The following is a 25,064-nucleotide window of genomic DNA, read 5'->3' on the forward strand; positions in this document are numbered from 1 at the left end:
CTTAAAAATTAATGTCACCATGTTTTGTACATTCCACTTGTGTCTGTGTCTTTTGCAGCTTCTTGTACATAACGTGTAGTCATAAGGTGCTAGTTCAAATAATAATAAAAAAATGCTTCTACAAAAAACGTTTCATCTGCAGATATGGTCTTGTTTAGGGATCTGTGTCTTTGTGCATACGGACATCTGACTGCTAAGTAGTGATTGTGTTTTTCAGCAATAGTGTGCACCCTTAATTTACAGAGAAAAGAAGGTTAGGGAAAAAGCTGTAGATGGGAAAAATCTCTATACAAGTTCTTTGTGCATTTTTCTTTTTTTCTACTTTGCACTTTTTGTTAGAAAATGTTTATTTAATATTTATTCAGGTTTTAAGGTATCTCATATTTTGATACTTAATTTCCATGATCTAAATGAAAAAGTTTTGAAATTAAAATTAAAAGTTTGTTGTCATTTGGAAGTGTGTAGGCCTTCTTGCATTATTATGCTGTTACATTATGATTATATATTCAGTGGCATAAAATGGTTTTTAAAATGCCAATAATATCGCTTATCGCAATTATTTCTGGGGCTATATATCGCACAACAAAAAGTTGTTATTGTGACAGGCCTACTTTTTTACATATACATTTTTATATATAAATTTAAAGGAACCTTCATTTTTCTTCAGTTTTTTTCTAAATCTTATTTTGCTGCTGCCTAATGCATTTAAAGCATTTAAGTAATTTTATGATTTTATTTTTTCTATTTTATTTTTTTTAATTACATGTAGCTTACAATTCATATTTAAAGTGTGGTGACTCTCAGTAAGAATGTTTTATGACCGTGAAAATTTTAAATCCTGTGTTTCTTGAGAACAATGCAGATGATATGAAGTTGATCATACTTAACTCGCTGTCTTTTTGTAATTTTGTTGGTTTTGTGAAGAATGAACCCCTCCATCTCTTTGGCTACAGAAAATGCTTTCCTAATGGAGGGTTGTCAGACCAGGCTTTCACTCATTTTGAAATTCTCACAGTTCCTTTCCTTTGTGCCCCCCTCCAATTTTCCACTTCATCTCTCAGAAGTGACGAGTGCTTTTCAGCCACACTTAATGTCAATCAAACCAATGTTTAAAACTGTAGATTATTGTAATCAACTGCTCAAAGAGGTAAACCTTTAAGAGAGATTTCAGTTGGATTCAGGGTGAGAAGATTATGCAGTGTAATGGCATCACAAGTGTATGACCTCTTGGTGTACAGACACTTCATTCATTAAACTCATTAAACATTGTCAAACATAAAACACAGGATGCATAAACAGATGGAGAGTGTAACAATTCAGTAACTGTATTGTGAAACACTTTCTAAGATTAGTATAATCAAGCTTTCTTCACAGAAACATTTTTGTTGTATGGTAATGAGTCTCATGTCATCTCTCTCTCTCTCTCTCTCTCTCTCTCTGCAGTTAAACCGACAGTCATTGATGTTGATATCTACATAAATAGTATTGGACCTGTGTCATCAATAAATATGGTGAGTGAATGCATGTCCATAAGCAGTGCTATTTTAGTCGTCATGAATGTTGTTTTGATGACTTTAAAGGGATAGTTCACCCCCCAAAAATGTTGAATCATTATTTACTCATCCTCAAGTCATTCTGAACCTGTCTATATGCTTTGATATTTGTGACCCTGGACCACAAAACAAGTCTTAAGTCACTGGGGTATATTTGTAGCAATAGCCAAAAATACATTGTATGGGTCAAAATTATTGATTTTTCATTTATGCCAAAAATCGTTAGGATATTAAGTAAAGATCATGTTCTATGAAGATATTTTTGTAAATTTCCTACTGTAAATATAGTCAAGCTTAATTTTTTATTTGTAATATGCATTGCTAAGAACTTCATTTGGACAACTTTAAAGGCAATTTTCTCAATATTTAGATTTTTTACACCCTCAGATTCCAGATTTTCAAATAGTTGTATGTCGGCCAAATATTGTCCTATCGTAACAAACCACACATCAATGGAAAATTAAATTAATAATTTAATAAATAAATTAATTTAATTTAATTCATTCATTCATTCATTCATTCAGTGGAACACAAGCATAATTTTTCCAACCTGGTCTCATAAAAATATATTATCTGTTTACTTTTTGTGCAACACCGTTTTTACGTACCTTACTGCACGTTTCGCCGCAGTTTCAAAGAGGAATGTCCACTGAGTGGCGCTAAAACATGGGTTCAATACGTGAACCCCGGTACGTTTTTATTACGTTGATATAGGTACGTATTGCTGTGTTTTTATTATGCTGCTTCTGGTACGTATTGCGGCGGTTCAGAATTCAAATATCCGTGTACTGTCGCTAAAAGTTAATGCTCTATAGTGTTGGAAATATGCTTAAGTAAAGATCATGTTCTATGAAGATATTTTTGTAAATTTCCTACTGTAAATATAGTCAAGCTTAATTTTTTATTTGTAATATGCATTGCTAAGAACTTCATTTGGACAACTTTAAAGGCAATTTTCTCAATATTTAGATTTTTTACACCCTCAGATTCCAGATTTTCAAATAGTTGTATGTCGGCCAAATATTGTCCTATCGTAACAAACCACACATCAATGGAAAATTAAATTAATAATTTAATAAATAAATTAATTTAATTTAATTCATTCATTCATTCATTCATTCAGTGGAACACAAGCATAATTTTTCCAACCTGGTCTCATAAAAATATATTATCTGTTTACTTTTTGTGCAACACCGTTTTTACGTACCTTACTGCACGTTTCGCCGCAGTTTCAAAGAGGAATGTCCACTGAGTGGCGCTAAAACATGGGTTCAATACGTGAACCCCGGTACGTTTTTATTACGTTGATATAGGTACGTATTGCTGTGTTTTTATTATGCTGCTTCTGGTACGTATTGCGGCGGTTCAGAATTCAAATATCCGTGTACTGTCGCTAAAAGTTAATGCTCTATAGTGTTGGAAATATGCCCTACACCAAACCCAACCCTAAACCTACCCGATAGTGTTAACAAAGGCAAAACTGATATAAAACGCATTTGTTTATGCAACCGTGCCATTTCAAGTTCCTTATATGTAGATTTGAACTGTTTTGTCGAAACGGGATTCGAACCAGAGCTCCTCGCCTCTCAAATACGTCTCCGTACTCCGTGAGCTACCGAACAAACCTACTGTTGATGAAAACCCATAGATATGAAGCTGGATATGTGCGATGCTAACGTTCAAAAGCATCAGTTTTCAAATCTCCCAGCATATTAATATTGTTTTGAAGTCATAGCATGATATTCTTCAAGTAATTGTGCGAAAATTACTCTTTATTAATCGAAACTCTGTAAATTTGTGTGAAAAGGAATAAAAGGTGTCAGAGTTTTACTGCCTCTATTGATCATTTATTTTGGAAACTGCAGTGATATGTATATATTGGTACGTATTTCACGTCTCGCTAAAAAGTGCCCCCAGGCCATGAGACCAGGTAGAATTTTTCAAGAATCTTCATGCAGCTATTTCCCATAAAACTGCATAAATAATGAGATTATTTTCATTTTGGGGTGAACTTTTATTCCTTAAAGGCCCCCGATATACTCAAAACGAAGTTCCTTTTCGTTCTTCGTTTAGGGGTAAAACGAAGTTCGAAATACGTGAGCAGCGGTATACTGTTAGCGAACATCCCGACGTCGCCCACTCTGATGAAAGCAACGTTTATATAAATATGTAAATATGTGCTGTGCGCTTGCCTCTCAGTAACAAAATAAACACAACAAAAATGGAGAAAACAGCAATAATTTTTTTAATAAAAATCTGATCATATCAAAATTGTTTGCACAAGCTCTGCAAATTAGCACTCCCATGATGTCACGTCCCATGTATTTACATAGCACTTTATTCAATATATTGCTTAAAAGCAATCAGCAGTATTAAACATGAAAAACCATGTCAGTGTCTCATTTCATCAGAAGCACAACTTAATTTGCTACTATAAAGTGGCGCTCCACTGCGTTCATGATTTAACCCACGGACATCTCACCTCCAAGGACTCAACATACGAAATGAGCCCTGAGAATAGTTCCACATGAAAGAAGGCGGAGCCTCAGCACACACCTCCTATGACATAATCATCACGGACCAATGGTAGTACGAAGGTGTTTTGCAGCCGGAACAAACTTTTCCGGAAAGTTCGCTTTGGCAAGCTGTTTCGAACTCCCAAAAAGAACACAAAATGAACTTCATTTTGGCTGGATTTTGTTTGAAATGACGTCACAGCAGTTTGTTCTTCGATACTGCTTGAAGTATATCGGGGCCTTTAGTGTCTCCTTTTCTCTTTTTCTAAGTCACTCTCACTTTCTCTGTTTCACTCACATTCAACAGTTATAGTTTAGTCCCATAGGTGACATATGGCTGTAGGTTTGAGTTGAAAGCATGGCCACTAGCTATCCCTCTGAGATGTGAGTCCATTGCTTAAGCCTCATCTCCCCTGAGGCACAGAAAAGCTTCAGGGGAAAGACAGAGGAAGAAAAAAAGAGAGACAGAGAGAAAAAATGAAGACTTAAAATGAGACATAGGAAGCGGCAGAGGAGAAGAATATCTATGTTTTTTGCACAGTAGTTGGCACTTGATATAATAGTTCATCATAAAAATTAATTGCCTTTATCTACTGTAGTAATAAAAAAATAAATAAAGCAGCAGCTTGTTCCATATTTATGTGCACTTCAATAGCAATCATATGTAAATGTAGACGATGGCGACAGATCACTTCAAATGGATGTTAAATTCCTCTGGAGCTCCATTCTGTCTTTGGTTCCCAATACATCAGATTCATCCTTGAAAATCAGTGTGTGTATTCACTTCCAATTATTACAGCCCAGGGCTCTTAGTGCAAGAAAGAATTGTTTTGATAATGAGTAGCTGCCAAACAACCACCTGAAGAAACAGCAGCTATTGATCGATATGTCCCCTAACAGTGTGTTAAGTGCTGTTTTAAAGCCTTAAGGGAGATGTTTCTTGCAATTCGGAGCAGACAATAATATTCAAGAGTGTTAAAAAGTTTCCAAGGTCTAAACATAAAGTTTAAGTTTGGAACATTGGCATTTATTTTAGACTGGCATCTGAATGGAACAGAGGTCGTGACCTCCGGAACGAACCCAGTCATGCATATTCACATAATTTATTTGCATATTTAGCCTAAAGAGGTAACAAAAATGTTTCATTTCTCAGAGGAATTAGGCGTTCACAATAGCATGAATGGAAGTCAATTAACATGAAATATATAACTTATTGTAATCTTCCTATCTTTTCATTTTGGTTTATTGTGTGGGCTTTATGAGTTGTCAGAATGCAAAGGGAGTGTGAAATACATTAAATATGCTTACATTAATCTATTATCTTGTGCTGTGTGACACTGTGTCTCTCCATCTCCCAATATCTCATTTATTGTTCATGACAATTTCATTTTCTTGTAATGCCACACATACAATAACATTGTCAGGCAGGTTATTTGCACATTTATGATAGGACCAGCTCAGCCAACAAAGCAAATAGCATTTTTATTTTCTGCAACTGGCCTTTACACCATCCACCTTAGTAAATATAAACTATTTTACTCAACAAAAACATAAAAATTATAATATATTGTTAAAGTATATATTAAATCAGTATACATTGTTGCTTATTTGTCGCATAATAGTTGTAGTGGAGATCTTAATGAGGACAACTCCCTCCTCAAGGCATCCGTTCTCCCGTCAGGCTCCGATCCTGCTGTTTGTGCTTTCCTTTGTTTGGCCACTGCCGTGTTACATAGTGTGGAAACTCTAGAAAATGAATAAACACCTACGCAGAAGCCACAGCACTGATTCCAGTGGGAGGGTTTTTGGCTGTGGAATTGAATCACTAAATGCACTTCTAGTGAGTCGTCGTGCTGCATGGGTTGCCTCTGACGTACAAGGACATAGTAACCATTGTAACCTTTCCACAGCGGCTTTTAGAATTTTGGGGGAAAATAATTATTATCTTTTAAGACAAAAAATTGTAGTCAGCCACATAAAACAATCGATTAAAGACAGGAGCATCTGGCGACAGGCTGCATTGGAAGTTGCTCAAACAGTCGCAAGCAGTAAGGAAAACTCCTGGTAACACTTTACAATAAGGTTTCATTTGTTAACATTAGTTAACTACATTAGTTAACATCAACTAACCAGTTTTTAATACAGCATCTTATTTGATGCTAATCTCAGCATTTACTCTTACACTTTTTCACTTTTTTTAAGATCAAAAGACATTAACATTAGTTAAAAGTTAACATTAGTTAAAAGGGTCATGAACTGCCTTTGTTTGTTTTTTTATTTTGTACTGTTCTCTGAGGTCCACTTATGGATAATGTTATCAAGATTTTTACATCAAAATACTCCATGATTTAGAAGTAATAGGCTATTTTCTGTACTGTTTTGTCCCCCCTCATCGGAACGCTCTGTTTGAATAAGCATGGCGGATTGTAGACTCGGAAGTAAACGCCCATTACTATGATTAGCTAACAGTTTTGCAGTTTTTCATATATGGACGCTGCTGCGATTTAGGTTAAAAATGCATAAATACTCAGAGTCTCAGACCATATCAAAAGATCTGTAATAACAGACAAAGCATTAGTGACCACATAATAAATACAGTTACTCACACTTGTGTGGTGCAACATTACTGTCAAGTACATGGTAAAATGAAACTGACCAAGTTCTTACTGACGTGGTCTGTGCTGTGCACTAAAATGAATATAAACATTTTGATTAACTAACATTAACGAAGGTAAAAAAATGCTGCTAATAAAATATATTTTTCGTTGTTAGTTTATGATAGTTACCGCATTAACTAATGTTAACAAATGTAAAGTGTTACCATAATCCTATTGAATGATGCCCACTTACCTGCCTTCCAGTGAATCATTTATGACTATTGGTTTAAGATTATGCCATCTAATAATCTATTCATGAGCGAGGCTGATTGATTTCTCCACTTTCAGATCATGATGTAGTTAAGTATTATTAAATATAATTTATTTAAATATAATTTTTTTAACCAATAATTGTTCATATATAAATTATTTTAGTTATTATTTAAATATTCATTAACATGTAAGTTTAATTTAGTTATCTATTAAACAAAGAGTATTACAGATACAAATTAAGATATATTATCTATGCTATTTGGTCCTTACTGAAATTTAGATTATGATGTAGCACACTCTTCAACTTGTAATAGATTTTGTGTACTCTGCTTTATTTATCCCTGTAATTATCTTTAATGGCATACACCATTTGTGTATTTTAATAAATGCAAAACCATTATCAGCTAACTACCAAACCAACTTGTAATGGGCAGGAAATACTGTGTGTAATTTACCTGCAATTAAATCAATCCATTATTATTCAAGTTCACGCTGTGATGGTGGATTAGCAAAATAGAGCTTAATCATTATTATGCACAGGATGTTCCAAAACCATTGTCAAACAGGGACACAGGGACAAACTCTCTCCCGTTATCGCTTGTTTGTGGTGCCAGAATTCCTGCTGGGCTGCTCAATAATTATTGTGGCTAATACATTTAAGATGGCATTGATTGTCTTAAAAAAAGTATTTGTTTGTGTTTTGGTTATTCTGATTCTGATAAACTGACTAAACTTTACTACAGGTAAGCGAATGTATAGATTTCTGTGGAAAGAGCTTGCACAGGTACAGATCTGGTCCTCTCAAGGCTTCATTCACATTCCCCGTACACCACCACTCCAGTAGCACAGCATTTACACAATAAATTAACGGCCTAGGAGAAAATTGAGGATAGACTGGGTCAATTTCCCCCAACACAGCAGGTCGCTTTAGCTGCACCTAATTTTCCATGTGCCATTTAAAATCCTGTGGATTATAGGTAACAATTATATGAAAGTATGTGGGGATTAGTCAGTGCGGCAGATGATCGTCATCACAAAACGCAGTTAATACCCTGCAGAGCAGGCAAAGGTCCTTTCTGTCTGTGATCGGATCCTTGTCCAGCTCACAACTCCCTACAGAAAAGGTGGAAAGGTCCCACCGGCTTCACTTTTTTCTGGCTGACTATGAGCCTGGCCACAACTGATTACCCTCAGACCTTGGTTCTTTGAACTGCATATTGATCTCATCCTCAGTTTGCTTTTCCTTTCTGCTCACTTGTTACGGATTGCAATCATTTCCCGGGGAGAGACAATGGCTCATTGCAATTTTCATTTTTGGCAAACTATGTTGATTTTGATTGATTATGATAGCCTTAGATGTTTATCTGCTGGATATCTAACTTTAGAGATGGTACAGGATCAATAAGCTGTGGTTCCTGTGAGCAGGATTGGCTCAGCACCAAACTGAATGGATGTATAGCTTTGCATATACTGGGAACATTTACTGGATCACTTTAAATGGATACAGTGGGTATAGAAAAGAATCACACCCTTTAAAATAATCACATTTTGCTGCTTTGCAGATGGAAATGAAGACGGACACAGTTTTTGATTTATCTAGCTGTATTTACTCAATGCCACTTATAACATCCAAGTGAAAGATATAACACCAACATGTCTGGAAAAATTAATTAAATTAAATAAAAAATCAAATAATAAAAAAAAAATCACAGAGTTGGAAAAATAATCACCTCCTCCTAAAAATGACTTTTAAACCCAGGTGTAGCTAATCACCTTCTCAAAGGCACGCAAAGCCATTTGACTTTCAACTGTGGTCATTTTGATTAGCTCAGCATGAAAATATCTTTCCTGGAGCATTTCAGTCCTTGATACGACTGAAGCAAATAATCAACTATGGGTGGCAAGGCACTGTTAAAAGATCTCCGGGATAAAGTTGTGGATAGGCACAATTCAGAAGATGGATACAAAAAAAATAAAAATCAAAAATCAAAGACTTTATCAATGCCTAGAAGAATTTAAAGGGGGTGATTATTTTCTATACCCACTGTAGTTCACCCCAAAATGAAAATGTGTCATTATTTACACAAGTTGTTCCAAACCTGTATGAATTTCTTTCCTCTGTTGAGCACAAAAGAATATATTTTGAAGTATTTTGAATATATTTGCTAGTAGCCATTGACTTCTATAGTTTGTTTACCAACATTCTTCAAAATATCTTCTTTTGCGATCAACAAAAGAAAGAAACTTATACAGGTTTTGGAACAACTTAAGAATGAGTAAATGCTGACAGAATTTTCATTTTTGGGTGAACTATCCCTTTAAATCAAGCCGGGTCATAGAATGGTAATCGGCAAATGATCATATGCATGGAATAGATGTCAAAATAATGATTAAAAATAATTAAATTGTTTATATAAAGAGGTAAGAGAGAAATACTTTGACAAACTCTCTATTCTCACTCCACAGATTTTCAGAAATGTAATTTATTTTTATTTTATTTATTTCAAAAAGGGACAGTGTACATTTATTCAGATAAATGTAAATGATGTTCCCAAGTTAGCCCAATGGCTAATTTGTATTAACAGTCCCTTTGCCTGATGTTATTAGGCAAAATGGGTATGTTATGGGTAAAAAATCTATCAATAATAATGATTTAGAAGATTATATATGAAAAATAATGCATTCAGGTTTAATTCTAAAAACAGGCTTTCTTGTATTTTTACACTGTAAACAGTAACTTTGCTTTTATGCTTCATCACACTGTCTGAACTGCAGAACTGTGATGAATAACTGTTGGTATCGTACGGATTCTTTTTTTTTTTATACCGCTATACCGTGAAACCCTACCTGTGGGAGAGATCTTGAAATCTCAGCAGTTCATCAGTGTACTGCCATTACAAATCTGGCATCAATTCTGTCTTCTGAATTCAAACTTACCAAGATCTGTTTCAGTCAGTGGTGTTTACAAACTGAAGTCTATATTTTGAGAACACATACACTGAGGTGCATATACATCTAAATCAAATTTTCACTTGGTTCTGTTGCACTGATAAGGCCGGGGAGAGCTTATTTCATGATGAAACCTGGCTGTCACTTGTCATTCACTCCTGGGCTCAGAATGAATGGCACATTTCGCATTGCAGATCATGTGCTTGGTTTACTAATGCTTGGAGAAGAAAATTGTATAGTTTAGTTTAAATGTGCTGCTACAGTTGCTGTGAGTATTTATCAACTCCATGTTTGTGCATCAATCTGAGACGATAAATAAATAAAACACACACACACACACACACACAAGTCTGCTGCACCAACCTTGTGGGGACTCCCCATAGGTGTAATGGTTTTTATACTGTACAAACTGTATTTTCTATCGCCCTACACCTAAACCTACCCCTCACGGGAAACTTTCTGCATTTTTACATTCTCAAAAAAACTCTCAAATTCTGTATGATTTATATGCTTTTGTACCCATGGAGACCTCAGTTTAGGTCCCCACGGTGACACAAGTCCCCATGAGTTAGTGTGTATTCAGGTTTAAGTCCCCACCAGTATAGAAAAACCTGTGTACACACACACACACACACACACACACACACACACACACACACACATATATATTCTATTTTTGGACGATCCCCCACATTTATATTTCATAATATTATAGTACACATACAGTAAAATACATTATATTATGGTACACTACACTCAATATAATCTCTATAAAATTTAAGATTTGCATAAAATTGCATAAAATCCTACTCATTTGGATTTCACAGTGTTCATAATAACCTAAACAATAATATGTTTGAGTTTAATAAGTTTAATAGGCAGTTGAAAGTGATGCATATTTGTCAGCCATACATAAATTAAATGGCTAAGAAACAGTCGAGATTAACTATTTAAATAATCTTCTTTTTTTCATTCAGATAGCTTAATAAGATGGTAAATATGTAAAACTTGTTATTGAGTATTTAAAATACAGTTAATAAATGTATGCCTATTTCCTTTCAGACATAAATCTGTTTACTATAAAAACAATTAGCTGTGGAACAAGTAATATTTAGTTAGTAATTAGTTGAAATATATGAGATTAAAACAATGATAAATTATATTTATTGAAAATAAATGTATGAACCTTGTCATTGTGTATTTAAAACACAGATCTTAAATTTAGGCCTAAATGTTTATTAAAGTGTAGACAAATTGCCAGTGGCCATTTTTTCTGCTGTATTTCACATAAAAGCCTCAGGATATTCACTAGTGAAGGACATGGGATGGTGCATGTCCTTGCGGTGCCAAAAGAAACAGATTTCAGATGGGAAAAGTTTCTCCCTGAGGCTGGAGTGGTGGATTTCTAAGGAGTTATTGAATAAGGAAAGCAGCCGTCAGCCAACATCTGCTCGTCAGTTTGAAGTCAGCGGTCACTCCATTCACTGAGCGATTCAAGCTTGGCCTTGGCCAATGGCTGCCTGAGGGTGTTCAGGCTTTTTGGAAGGGTAAGAAATGGCCAGTGTGAGATGATCAAATTATTCAGAGGGCTTCTGAGGGCTTCTGTTAAGAGGCAATGTGTGTTGTGAATGGCAGGGTTGAACAGGAGGCTTAAATAGATTTGCAATGAAAATAACACTGTGGTTTGCTTATGGTCTGTAACATGATGCTGTAATGGTGCTTTGGAAATATGAATACTCCTAATAACTGACCATGATTATCAAAGCCTCATTGAGTGCCGATTGATTTTTGTCCACGTGAGAAATCAGCTTTGCTCATCAATCTAATTGTGTAAAGCTGAAATAGCCAACTTTATAGAATTCACTGCAGACAAACGTGTCACAAGTGCCATATAATTTGATTTTAATGGCTCTATAGAACATGAGTCAGCTAGCAGCCAGACGCTGAATAGGACTGATAAATTAGCATTAATCATCCCTGTTCCTTGTATCCCTTGTATCCCTAAACCACAGTTGATAGTATAATTGTAATTAATGGAGCTTTAAGATCTACATTGAAATGTAAGATCATTCTACTTTATCATGTTGATCTGTTACTTGCCGCACAGCTAAAAGCAATGACAACATGATGCAGTTGATGTCTTGGCTGATGTGTCGAGCTAATGTCAAGCCCCTCAATGAAAATCTATGATCCTGTATGAAAGCCGAGGTATGACAGCATCAAACTGAGCGTCAGCCTTCAGCTTCCCCTGTTGGTAGCCTGTGGTTTACAGAGTCAGACAGGTATGGTGCTCTCAGACAAATGACAGGTGTCATTGTAGTCTGTCAAGGGGAGACGTGTTTTTCCCATGTACAATAGCTGTCTTTAAGGTGATATATCAAATGGAGAAAATGTCGGGAGTTTACTCCCCAATATTTACTCTCTTATTAGGAACATATATTCAATGTTTTAATTTTAATTTGTTTTTATTTTAACTGTTTCTTCAAAGTCCTCATCTTTGTGTTTTTTTATACATTTTAATTTTAATGTATGGATTAACTAAATGTTTATTTTTATATATAAATGTTTATTTTTATTTAAATATTTTTAATTGAATTTTTGAATTCATTGTCTTTGTGGTTTTTTATTTTAATTTACACTTTTTAATTTAATTTTGTGGTTCTTATTTCTAAAATGTTTGGATGAACTATTCCTATAAAATCTTTTTTCTTGGTGGTTCTTTATTTATATATATTGTACTTTAATTTTTTAATAAAAAAATTTATTTAAATATTTTTAATTGAATTTTTGAATTCATTGTCTTTGTGGTTTTTTATTTTAATTTACACTTTTTAATTTAATTTTGTGGTTCTTATTTCTAAAATGTTTGGATGAACTATTCCTATAAAATCTTTTTTCTTGGTGGTTCTTTATTTATATATATTGTACTTTAATTTTTTAATAAAAAAATTTAATTAAATATTTTTCTCTGTGGTTCTTAATTGTTTTTTTTTTATACATTATAAAAAAAGTTTATTGTTGTAATGTTTGGGTGAACTATTCCTTCAAAATCGTTGGCTTTGTGGTTTTTAGTTTATATTTAAATTCATAAACTTTAGGTTTTTGAATAATGTTTATTTAAAATGTTTTGTCTTGGTAGATCTTTATTTTTATGTTATATATACACGTCTGTTCAAAAGTTTGGAACCGGTAAGATTTTAAATGTTTTTTAAAGAAGTCTCTTCTATGGTGGCCGAGAGAGCTCAATGCGCATCAAATGAAAAAAAAACACATGCAAACAGAAAAAACACCAGCAAATTAAGAAAACATCTTCATCAGTTTGACAACACATGCACTGCAAATACTCACAATACAATCAAATACAGAAACTCGCTGCAAAAAGTCACAACGCAATCAAATAAAGAAATGCACTGCAAAAACTCGCAACACAATCAAATTCAGAAACGCGCTGCAAATAGACCACATCGGAAATGTTTAAGGGAACCACAAGCTTATCAATGTCTGCTCTGAAAGGTGAGATGGTTTATTTTAACATCCTGATCATATGATTCCTTAGCTTTTTTCTATATTATTAGCCTAACTAAGCTAACTTCCCTTACAAAACATAACTATGGTTTAACTATTTAAAAAAACATGGTTACTATAGTTAAACCATGGTAATCACAAATTACACTAACCATAGTTTAACCATGGTATTTGTGTGGTTACCTAAATGGTAAAAAATAAAAATAAAATTGGTAATAGTAAATGCCAAAAGCATCAGTCATCCTCCAAAGAAACACGTGCAGCCATCATCGCGGTGCATCAAAATGGGCTCACATGTAAGGAAATTGCAACAAAGAATATTGCACCTGAAAGAACCATTATTTGTCATTGTCATTTTATTGTTTTTTTGTGAGTATAGGGGTGGCCGGTTCATTTGGTCGTACTAAACCAAAGCCATTGGGCTGGTTATATAGTGTCTCTTTGGTGCCCCATAAGCAAGGTATTTGGACACCTCCGCTGCCAATGATTGCTAGTTTGGCTTAAGCCAAGTAGTTTACTTAGTGTATTTTCTTTAAGAATGTTGAGCTAAATTTTTTTTTTTTAGTAGGCCAATGATTGCTAGTTTGGCTTAAGCCAAGTAGTTTACTTAGTGTATTTTCTTTAAGAATGTTGAGCTAAATTTTTTTTTTTTTAGTAGTGATTGATGAATAAACTTGTGATTCTTTGTGGTATTGTTCCTGCTTGTCCTTTTCGTTTATTTGAAAGCCTGCTACGGGGAGGCTTATAAATGTGGGTGTGTATCTGGGGTATAATCTGATTAGGTTGCGATCACAGAAACCTCTGGAAAAATAATCTACAAATACTGATCAGCAAACTTTGCACACAATTTATGTCACTGCCAAAACTTTTGGCCATGACTGTACACTTTTACTGTAATCTGTTGTGGTCTGTGCTACTTGCTACGCTTTTCTGTATTTGGTTGTGTTGTCAGTTTTTGCACCGAGTTTCTGTATTTGCAGCTGTCAAACTGATGCAGATGTTCTTAAATTGCAGTGCGTTGAGCTCTCTCGGCCACCGTACTGTTCTTCTCATCAAGGCTGCATTTATTTGATCAAAAATACAGGTTTTTATTGTGGAATGTCATTTCATGCTTAAAATAATGGTTTTCTATTTTAAAATGTAACTTATTCCTGTCATGCAATGCTGAATTTTCACCAGTCATTATTCCAGTCCAGTATCATATGATCCTTCAGAAATCATTCTAATATGCTGATTTGGTACTCAATTTTGGAAGCAGTTGTGCTGCTTAATTTATTTGGAACCTGTGATGCTTCTATGACCTTCTTTGGTAACAAAGATTTGGTGATATGGCTTAGATACTTTGAGCCGAATGTAATTTAAAGGGCAGCAAGTTTTGGAGTTTTGACAGCACGTTGCAGTCTCTTTTTCTCAGATAGACCACTTTGAATTGACTTTGTCTCTGGCATTTTTTTCAGGTAAACAGTGTGAGCATAAGGTGTTATGACTGAGCAAATCACATAGACAATGAGTTTCACCTCATTAACAGGGAAAGGATTGAAAAGGCCCTCTTCAACGTGGCGGTATTGAGGGTGGCTATTTTTAAATGTCTGTGTCCTAGGCAACCATGTGTAGCTAAGGAAATCCTTCACTGTGGTACCCATCGATAGTAACATGCTGGAAAGCCAGTCTCACCCACACAAACCCTCCAGCTCAGTTGATTTCTCTTTAGTGTAGCCACCTACTTACTTTCAGTGAGGTATTTAAAAGTAAGGAGGTGATAAGAACAATGTTTATGGATGTTTGCAGATATTACTGCAGGTTAGGTCTAGTTCCATGTGTCATTCCATGTGTGATCTGACTTCCATTTAACAGTTAGACAGCAAAAAAAAAAAAGGTCATTAATTACCTACCCCATAATATCATTTCAAACCTGTGACGTTTCTTCTTTTGTGAAATACAAAAAAAAAAAAGCATATCCAAAACAACTCTGGACCTCACTGACTTCCAAAAAGACACATTTTGCAAAACTACTGGCAACTACTGATATACTGGTAACAAGAGCTGCACGATTAATCGTTAAAAGATCGCAATCTCGATTCAGACAACCACACGATCTCATTTCTAAATGACAATGATTCTTCCGTGTCTATTAAACCTTTGACAAATTCTTACCGGATAATTCAAATCTGCGTTCGCACTGCAGCTGACACACAGAGAGCAGTTACCATGCTTGGTTAAGAAACAGCTTCACAAACAGTCTTTTCAATTACACAGTATTTCTGTCGTACAGTCATTCATATTATCACAGAAATACTGGGATGAAAGTTTAAAATTCAGATACAAACATTGGTGTCTATGGTAGCGCGACCAAAATGGAGCAAATCCGTGTTTGAAAGTAACTGCCACATTAACGTTTGTGTCAATTGCATTGTTTCAATGCAAAAAAAGTGACTTAAATGTATAATTGAATGAATCATTTATTCAAGAGAATCGTTCAAAAACACTGATTCATCCAGTAGGTTTATGAGTGAGTCGTTGAATCATTGATTCAAACAACTTTTTCATAATTTTAATTTTAAATTGGTGTATTAAATATATTATTTTTAATTCATATACACTACCAGCCAAACGTTTTTGAACGAAGATTAATGTTTTTTTTTTAAGAATTCTCTTCTGCTCACCAAGCCTGCATTTATTTGATCCAAAGTACAGCAAAAACCAAAAAACAGTGAAATTGAAATATTTTTACTATTCAAAGTAACTTTCTATTTGAATATATTTTAAAATGTAATTTATTCCTGTTTTTTTTTTTTTTTCAAAGCAACATTTCTGAAACAGAAATATTTTATAACATTATAAGTGTCTTTTATCATCACTTTTGATAAATTTTAAAGGATCCTTGCTAAATAAAAGTATTAATTTATATCACCCCCCCCCAAAAAAATATACTGACTCCAAGCTTTTCAATGGTAGAGTGTATAATGTTACAAAAGCTTTTTATTTCAGATGAATGCTGATCTTTCTATTCATCAAAGAATTCTGAAAAAATGTACTCAAGTGTTTTAAATATTGATAATAATAATAAAATGTTTCTTGAATAGCAAGTCAGCATATTAGAATGATTTCTGAAGGATCATGTGACTCTGAAGACTGGCGTGATGATGCTGAAAATTAATCTTTGATTACAGGAATAAATTACATTTTAAAATGTATTCAAATAGAAAGCAGTTATTTTAAATAGTAAAATGATTTCACAGTATTACTACTTTTGCTGTATTTTGTATCAAGTAAATGCAGGCTTGGTGAGCAGAAGAGAGTTCTTTAAAAAACATAAATCTTACTGTTCAAAATCTTTTGACTGGTAGTGTATATTAAAATGTTTAATTTATTCAAATTAATTAAACGCTTTTAAATAGACTGCAGCAATAATATTTTGCCACATTATTTTCTTTAGTTCAGAATCGTGGGAGAATCGTGATCTCTATTTGAGACAAAAATTGTGATTCTCAATTTATCCAGAATCATGCAGCTCTACTGGTAACACTTTATAACAATCCATTTGATAACTTTAGTTAAAAGATTAGTTAAAAAAATAAAAATAAAAATAAAAAAATTGTTGAAAATGTACTCACTCTCAAGCCATACTAGATGTAGATGAGTTTGTTTCTTCATCGAAACTTAGCATTACATCACTTGTTCACCAATGGATCCTTTGCAGTGAAATGGGTGCTGTCAGAAACAGCTGATAAAAACCACAATAAGTAGTCCACTATTAACTGACAACTCCTGTCCATCAACTGACATCAACATTTTGAAGTTAAAAACATTTTGATGGGTTTGTTGATTACAAACGCATGGCTTTTTGTTTCACAAGATGTTAATTGATGGACTGGAGTTGTGTGGATTACTTGTGGACAGTTGTGATGTTTTTATCAACTGTTTGCACTCTATGGCACCCATTCACTGCGAATCCATGGGTAGCAAGTGCTGAGCTATCATGAACTAACAGTTGTATTTTAATTAATAACATTAAGTACTTTAACAAATGTATTGCTCAAAGTTAGTTAATGCATAAACCAACACTAGCTAATAGGACCTTATGTAATGTTGCCGGTATACTTTTAACCTGGCAGGTCATGTTGCAGCTGCTTAGGACAAAAACTCTGATTTGCATAGAAGATATAGCCTTTATCACATTGCTTGATCTCATCGTGTCTGGTTTGGAACTGCTTGTCTGCTTCTAAAATCTAATTGGTCGATAGTAATGTAGTTACCAGGACCAGTAAGAATGTTGATCCAGGAACATGTCCTATTTAGGTAAGTTACGTCAAGCACATCTCCTTGGTGTGTTGAGGTTATATTTGTATTTGAGCACACAAAAACAGTGTTTTACACATTTCATTGTTCAGATGTGTGTAAAAAAACCGTTAAACATTTACAAGCTTAAGTGGAATTAGTCAATGATAAATAATTAAGGTTTTTCAAAACAGCAGAGTCAGCCAGTTGCTCACCAGTGTCACTTTGATCGTACGCATCAACAGCCATAGCACACATAAAAACACATTAAAATGGGTTTAATAGAAACACATAAACTGTTAATGAGTTAAGCAGCCCCGTAAATATGCAGTTCTGTCTCATGAGTGGTTATTTTCTTAATGAAAGCTTCAGAGAGAACATCATATTATCAGCATTCCAGGTACTGCCATAATCAGCATAGGGCTACATTAGTGCAATACTAATGCTGAATGATCAGTGCAGAAACTGTTATTATTCTCATCACATACAGGATTGCCAAAGATTTTTAGGCAGGAAGTGGTTCCTCAAATATTTCTCTTGCCCACGGATGTCATACCAGACAATGCAGTGAGCAGAGTATATCTCTGTTCCAGTGCCATTCCTGGTTTGCCCTGTATGTATGGGCTACATTAGTGCAATACTAATGCTGAATGATCAGTGCAGAAACTGTTATTATTCTCATCACATACAGGATTGCCAAAGATTTTTAGGCAGGAAGTGGTTCCTCAAATATTTCTCTTGCCCACGGATGTCATACCAGACAATGCAGTGAGCAGAGTATATCTCTGTTCCCGTGCTATTCCTGGTTTGCCCTGTATGTATGTGTGTGTGTGTGTGTGTGTGTGTGTGTGTGTGTGTGTGCTTTTATATACACATTTATGTGGTCCAATGGACAGCAAAGACTTTTATATTGTTACAATATAAAAATTACACTTTATTCCACCAATAAATGTTGAAAAATGCTTAACTTTCTATTCATCAAAAAATCAAAACTAAGCATGGTTTTCGGTTGTTATAACATATGAGCATAGTGATATTTACATATGAATATATATATTGTATTTTTTGGTTGTCCCCACCATTCATTTTCACAAGAAAAAAAAAATCATAATTGATCATTTTTTTTCAATTGTGGAGTTTCCGTCATTAAACACCAATGTTCCCACTCAGTCCTTGCTTGAAGCACAATCCACTTCTACCTCGTAGCGTGCACAAACTCTTCATACATGGTATAGTTCAGGAGCAGTTCTTTTTTTCTCTCTCTTCCAATTCACAAGGTTTTTGCTCATCCTTTTTATGTAATTTTTTTTTAATAATTTTTGTTTTTAGAATGCGTCACCCCCAAACTGTCACCACATTGTTCCAGTCATGCTGTGATAATCACTAGATTCTTCCTGTATGTATGTGTGTGTGTGTGTGTGTGTGTGTGTGTGTGTGTGTGTGCTTTTATATACACATTTATGTGGTCCAATGGACAGCAAAGACTTTTATATTGTTACAATATAAAAATTACACTTTATTCCACCAATAAATGTTGAAAAATGCTTAACTTTCTATTCATCAAAAAATCAAAACTAAGCATGGTTTTCGGTTGTTATAACATATGAGCATAGTGATATTTACATATGAATATATATATTGTATTTTTTGGTTGTCCCCACCATTCATTTTCACAAGAAAAAAAAAATCATAATTGATCATTTTTTTTCAATTGTGGAGTTTCCGTCATTAAACACCAATGTTCCCACTCAGTCCTTGCTTGAAGCACAATCCACTTCTACCTCGTAGCGTGCACAAACTCTTCATACATTGTATAGTTCAGGAGCAGTTCTTTTTTTCTCTCTCTTCCAATTCACAAGGTTTTTGCTCATCCTTTTTATGTAATTTTTTTTTAATAATTTTTGTTTTTAGAATGCGTCACCCCCAAACTGTCACCACATTGTTCCAGTCATGCTGTGATAATCACTAGATTCTTTGTGTAAGGAGGAGATGGAGGTGAACTAGGGGCTAAGACTGAAGCGCTGCACTGAGTTAATGGAGGATGGGTTTACTCACTACTTCAGATTGAGATGGAGCAGATTGAAGTGGACACTATTGACAGAGATTTGAAACAGAAACCGGAGAGGCATTCTGCCACAGAATGTCACCTTGAGGTTGAAGGGTTATTTTCGATCAGGAGTGCACTGTTACATAGATTAATGGAGTGAAGACAAGCAAGGCAGACAACAAACCACTTTGCTCGTCTCATCCCTGCACTGCTTCTTGAAAGGCTAAAGGAGATTTTAAGACTTCCAACAGTCTCAAGGACGGAACTGAAAGGATCATGGCCGATTTTGTCTGTGTCTGAGTGTTTTGCAGTGTTTTCGAGTCTGGGCTTTGGTAAGGAGGGTTTTGCTTTAACTTTAGAAAGAAACTGAACAGAAACCTTGAGAACCTAAATAAAGATGCCATGACTGAGTTTTTAGGAAAACGGAAAACCGTAGATATAATACTATAAATCAGTGGTTTTTAAATTTTCTGATTCCAGAGACCCCCTAAATATGATGCCCTTGTGAGTTGCTAAAATATAAAGGGAGAGATGTTTTCTTGTACAAAGTCATTTTAAAGCACATAGTTTCCAAAATAGTTTTTATATTATTTTACAGATGTTTTTTCTTTACACGTTACCTATAGAAAACAAATCACAATTAATAATAATTAATTAGGTTTCTGTAGAATAAAATAGTACTATTAAATTTAGTGACTATGAATGTAAAAAATAAATATGCTAAACATATTTCCTATGTATAAAATGTACTTTGTGTTCATATGCATAATATTTTAAGTGTACACTAACTTTGACCAAAAAATTTTTTGCAGAGATTTTCTGAACCTTTCAGACAAGGAAATATAGAAGTCTTATGTCCTGACAAAATTAAATATGTCTCTGAAAGGAAAATGTATTAAAGCAAAGACTTATGCAACTCTGAAAATGTGTAAGACATTCAAAATGTATAACTCACCAAGCCTGTTCCCTTTGTTTAAATATTTCAGTATTTTTGTTCAGAATCATTTGCCAGTGGCATCTGAAACCAAACTTATGAATTGTTGTGAAGATAATTGAAAAAGAAAGAAATTATCTCTGTCTGTGACTCATTTTCTGGTTAAATGGAATGCCAGCATGAGAACTCGTATTAACAAGATTGTTTTTTTGTCAGTGTCACGTGATGCACAGAAACAAATCATTTAAAGGATCACAGTTATAACGCATGAAAAGCACACTGAACGTCAGTATGTCTTGGCGTGTTTGTTTTGCTCTTTTATTTTTGAATATTTTATATATCTTTACAACCCACTGAATGTTATGATGCTTGTGTCATTACTGAGACTGACATCTTTACACAAGATTTTGAACTGCTTCAAACAAAATATATATTTTTTCTGAGATATCAACCTCCTACTCATTGTCTCACAAAGAAAAGGATCTTAATTTCCTTTTCCCCCAAAACATAGATGATTGCATGTAAATACACCAACCACCATCTACTTACACTATCATAATCATTATCGCTAGAAAATTGGATTTGCTCATGAGAATCCAGCTGAATGTCATGAGGTCAGTATATTTTAATCATGAATAAATACTTCAGAACCTTTTACGTTCAGTGAGGTGCTCTGCAAACAAGTTTGTATGTCTTGTTCCGTTCTATCAAGCACATGCAGTGTATATAGGCTATATATACAGGTGTGTGTGTGTGTGTGCATATTTTCACTCCAAACAAATCCGCAGCAATGCATGGTAGTGGCGTTTCATTCTGGAATGAATTCGTGTTTTGAACGAACCATTTTGTAAATAATTCAATGACTCACTCAAAAGGACAGTCACTTGTTTTGTTCCTGAGTGCACCAGTGTTTTGAACAGTTTGGTTTAATGAATGATTCAGTGACTTAAGATGCACTTGTTTAGCTCCTGAATGACAATCACTTGTTGCCATCTACTGGTGAAATAATGTAATCTACAGAAAGAGTATAAAATATATAAATTGTACATCTAAATTGATTAAAACCAGGCTAAATCTACCCCAATGCAACTATTATAACTATTTTAATGCTTAAAATTGTAGCTGCATGTCTACAAAAACTTGATGATTGATACTAGATTGTGCAACACAAGCTATTTCATAAAGTAAATTTCCAGAAAAGGTTCAATTTTTAAAGACGAAGAAGCTTAATTGAAAGCACTGATGTGTTAGTAGGATGTAAATATTGCATTTCTATGTGCTATACTTTACAGATAAAGACACCGCAGAAAAGCATACCACTTAACCTAATCCCAAAGGTATGCAGTGCATTCAGAACCTTTCCACATCTAAGACAAACTGTTAATTTGGGTCCTGACAGTAAGACCAGTAGAGAGTTGACCTGAGCAGTAATGAATGGCATAGTGTCCTTTTCTTCCTCCAGTGAGTCAACTCTGTAATATTTGATGTCGTTATGCTGAATGCTTCACAACAACACAAGGGAACAGATTGGAGCTCCTACATAGAAATCATCTTTTGCCTTTGACTCAACTGCTGGCTGAGAGGCTGAGAAGTGATTTGCTTTTCTATTATGCCAGATAGCAGAGAAGTGCTGCTATTTATGGTCTCGAACTCTTTCCCAGGCCAATGCCACTGTTGTGTACCTCTCGGGTGTATGCTCACACACATAGAAACAAAGTTATTTTTGTTTTGTTTCTGTGTTGCCTACAAAAAAAGCTGTTAAACATTTTCACTGTTATTGTTTAGAAAGATACAGAAATCAAACTGTTCATTTGACAAACAAAAAATATAAAATAAAAATATGACTAACTTTATTATATTAATTATATTATATTATGCTGACAATGTCTTTGCACTTTTTTATTGTTTATTTATTTATTGTTATTTATAGTAAGAAAAAGTAGAGTTCGACCAATTGATCGGTTTTACGATTAATCGGTTATCGGCAAAAATTCATGCCGATAGTTTTTCCAGGTTGGGTCCATTGCTGGAGTGGCTGAGAAGGTCCGCTGATTAGGCCTGGGTGATAAAACGGTATCGATATTTATCGACGGTACACCTCCTTCGATATCGATAGAAAAAACGTTCAATATAGTGTATGTGCTATGAGTGATGCAGACAGCACGCACGAACACATGCTGAAATGAGTGCTGTGCCTGCCTGTGATGAGGAGATTGTGAATAAAGAATGAATATTAGTCAAATTTAAAATAAACATTTGCATTTGAATGTTAGATGTGCATCAGGGTGCGTGAGATGCGGTGATGTAAGTGACGTTGTTGCATTTTAATGTTTTGTTAGTCTAGCCCACGAGACACGCCATGCGTTATTCATTCAAAATATTAGAGAAATATAGAAGCTCAGTGCGGAGAAGATCTTGATAAAGGTTAAAACTGAAACCAAGCCATTCACACAGAACGCATATTCAGTGCATTTTTAGATGGACAAATATGACTGCTGCACTCGCGTCTTACACGAGATGTATAGAAAGCCATGCAAAGTTAAAACGGTTTAAACTTTTAGAAAACGCATCACAAATTTGTCTAGGTTTATTCCTTTTCAATGAGTCTCATATGTTTTTAAATGCAATCTGTGTGATGAGCGATTCGGCTCTTTAGATTAAGCAATGCATAAATAAATGATGCTGTTTTGTTCATTGTTTATGCAATTTACGAAATTATATTTGATTTTTATGAGTTAATTTAGACGTTATGCATGTTTTAATAGAGTTACTTCCTTGCGTTGACAATTTAAATGTGCTGCATTATTTTGCTCATTGCACCCTCCTGTGTCCTATTTAATCTGCATATAAAACAAATTAGATATGTTTAATTTTTATTTTGTGTTTGACTGTTAAAACAAAAACTATTTGTTGTTTGTCAGTGGTTAAATAAAAAAAAAAATTCTATTGCTTTTTGTTTTAAAAAAAGGTTATATAAAATGTCAATTATCTATACCGAACGATATGAAACATTATATCGTTGATACATTTTTTAGCTATATCGCCCAGCCCTACCGCTGATACAGTTCGAGAGTGTCCTCTAGAGCCAAATCACTGACACCTCGTGCTGTTTGTTTTGACACGTGACACTGCGCGGTGCACAGAGCAGGACACTTCAGATGCCGATTTAAAACAGACAGTGAAACGTTGTGTATACAGTACACTACATGTTTTACTTATCATTACTAAGTAATTTGTTTGTTGCATTAGTGGAGAAAGGACCGGAGTATGTTTGCTGTCACGGCTGAGAGACTGCGAACATTAGCAGCACCTCAAGCGGTTAAAACAACTTGACCAAAACACACACAAGACCGACCCATATGTTTAATGTCACTATTGTTACCATCATTTTGCATTAGTTTATATCCAGCTGGTCACGTCAATGTATTTGATTGCCAGCGAAGTTGCATATTTAAAGGTAGTGATGTGAGAAAGCACAATTATATGTTCGTGCAGCCGACAGAAATCCTGCCGTGTCGCCGCAGAGAGCCATTCACATAGTTTTCCATTAAATTACATCATATTTCTCCCAAATCGTTGTTAATGTGTATAATGACTTCATTCTAAGCTGGAAGATTGTGTATTGTGCATTTTTCAGCGAAACATTTGTCTTTCTGTGGCTCTAATAAAGTATGTGCTTCATATAAAGAGCTATAATATAGATTGTGCTTTCACTTTCATTTGCTCTGTTTTTTTTAAAGGGGTCATATAATGCGATTTCAATTTTCCCTTTCTCTTTGAAGTGTTACAAGCTCTTGGTGCATAAAGAAGATCTATAAAGTTGCAAACTAAAGTCTCAAATCCAAATAGATATTCTTTATAAAAGTTAAGAGTCAACCACGCCTACCTAAATGGCTCATTCTCACACGCCCCCACATATCTACATCACGATGTGGGAGGATTTGCATAACACCGCCCAAATGTTCATGCAAAGAAAGAAGGTGTAACTTTTATTCTCGCAGTAGTATTGTTGCTGCTGCCATGTCGTGAAGGCGCTGTGTGTTTCGTTGTGAAAGTGAAACTACTTTGTTTGGCTTTCCAAAAGAGGATGATATCTGCTTCATCATGCCTTGAGCTGATCCGTGCTGGTCGCTGAGGAAATACATCAACTTCGCGCTGTGGATCGGCTTTCACCGTGGACAAAGCGGAGTCCAGCCCCGGGGTCGTCACATGTGGTTGCCGCAAGCCCACCGGCCGCTCCTTCATCGAATCCGCCGGCCGTGCTGTTCTCAAGCCCCCGGCCATTCCTCACTCTAGCCCTCCGGCCTCCACTCACTCTAGCCACCGTGTGTTTCTTTGTGAAAGCGAAACTACTTTGTTTGGTCTTCCAAAAGAGGACACGACTAGAAATCA

General features: G+C 34.8%; 1 pseudogene; it reads left to right on the forward strand.

Annotated features, from left to right (window-relative positions):
• LOC107582802 (gamma-aminobutyric acid receptor subunit gamma-3-like) overlaps positions 1-25,064 on the forward strand; it is a 130,732-nt pseudogene that overhangs the window by 35,441 nt on the left and 70,227 nt on the right.

Source organism: Sinocyclocheilus grahami, unplaced genomic scaffold, assembly GCF_001515645.1.
Source record: "Sinocyclocheilus grahami isolate Dianchi unplaced genomic scaffold, SAMN03320097.WGS_v1.1 scaffold47.1, whole genome shotgun sequence".
Taxonomy (NCBI): domain Eukaryota; kingdom Metazoa; phylum Chordata; class Actinopteri; order Cypriniformes; family Cyprinidae; genus Sinocyclocheilus; species Sinocyclocheilus grahami.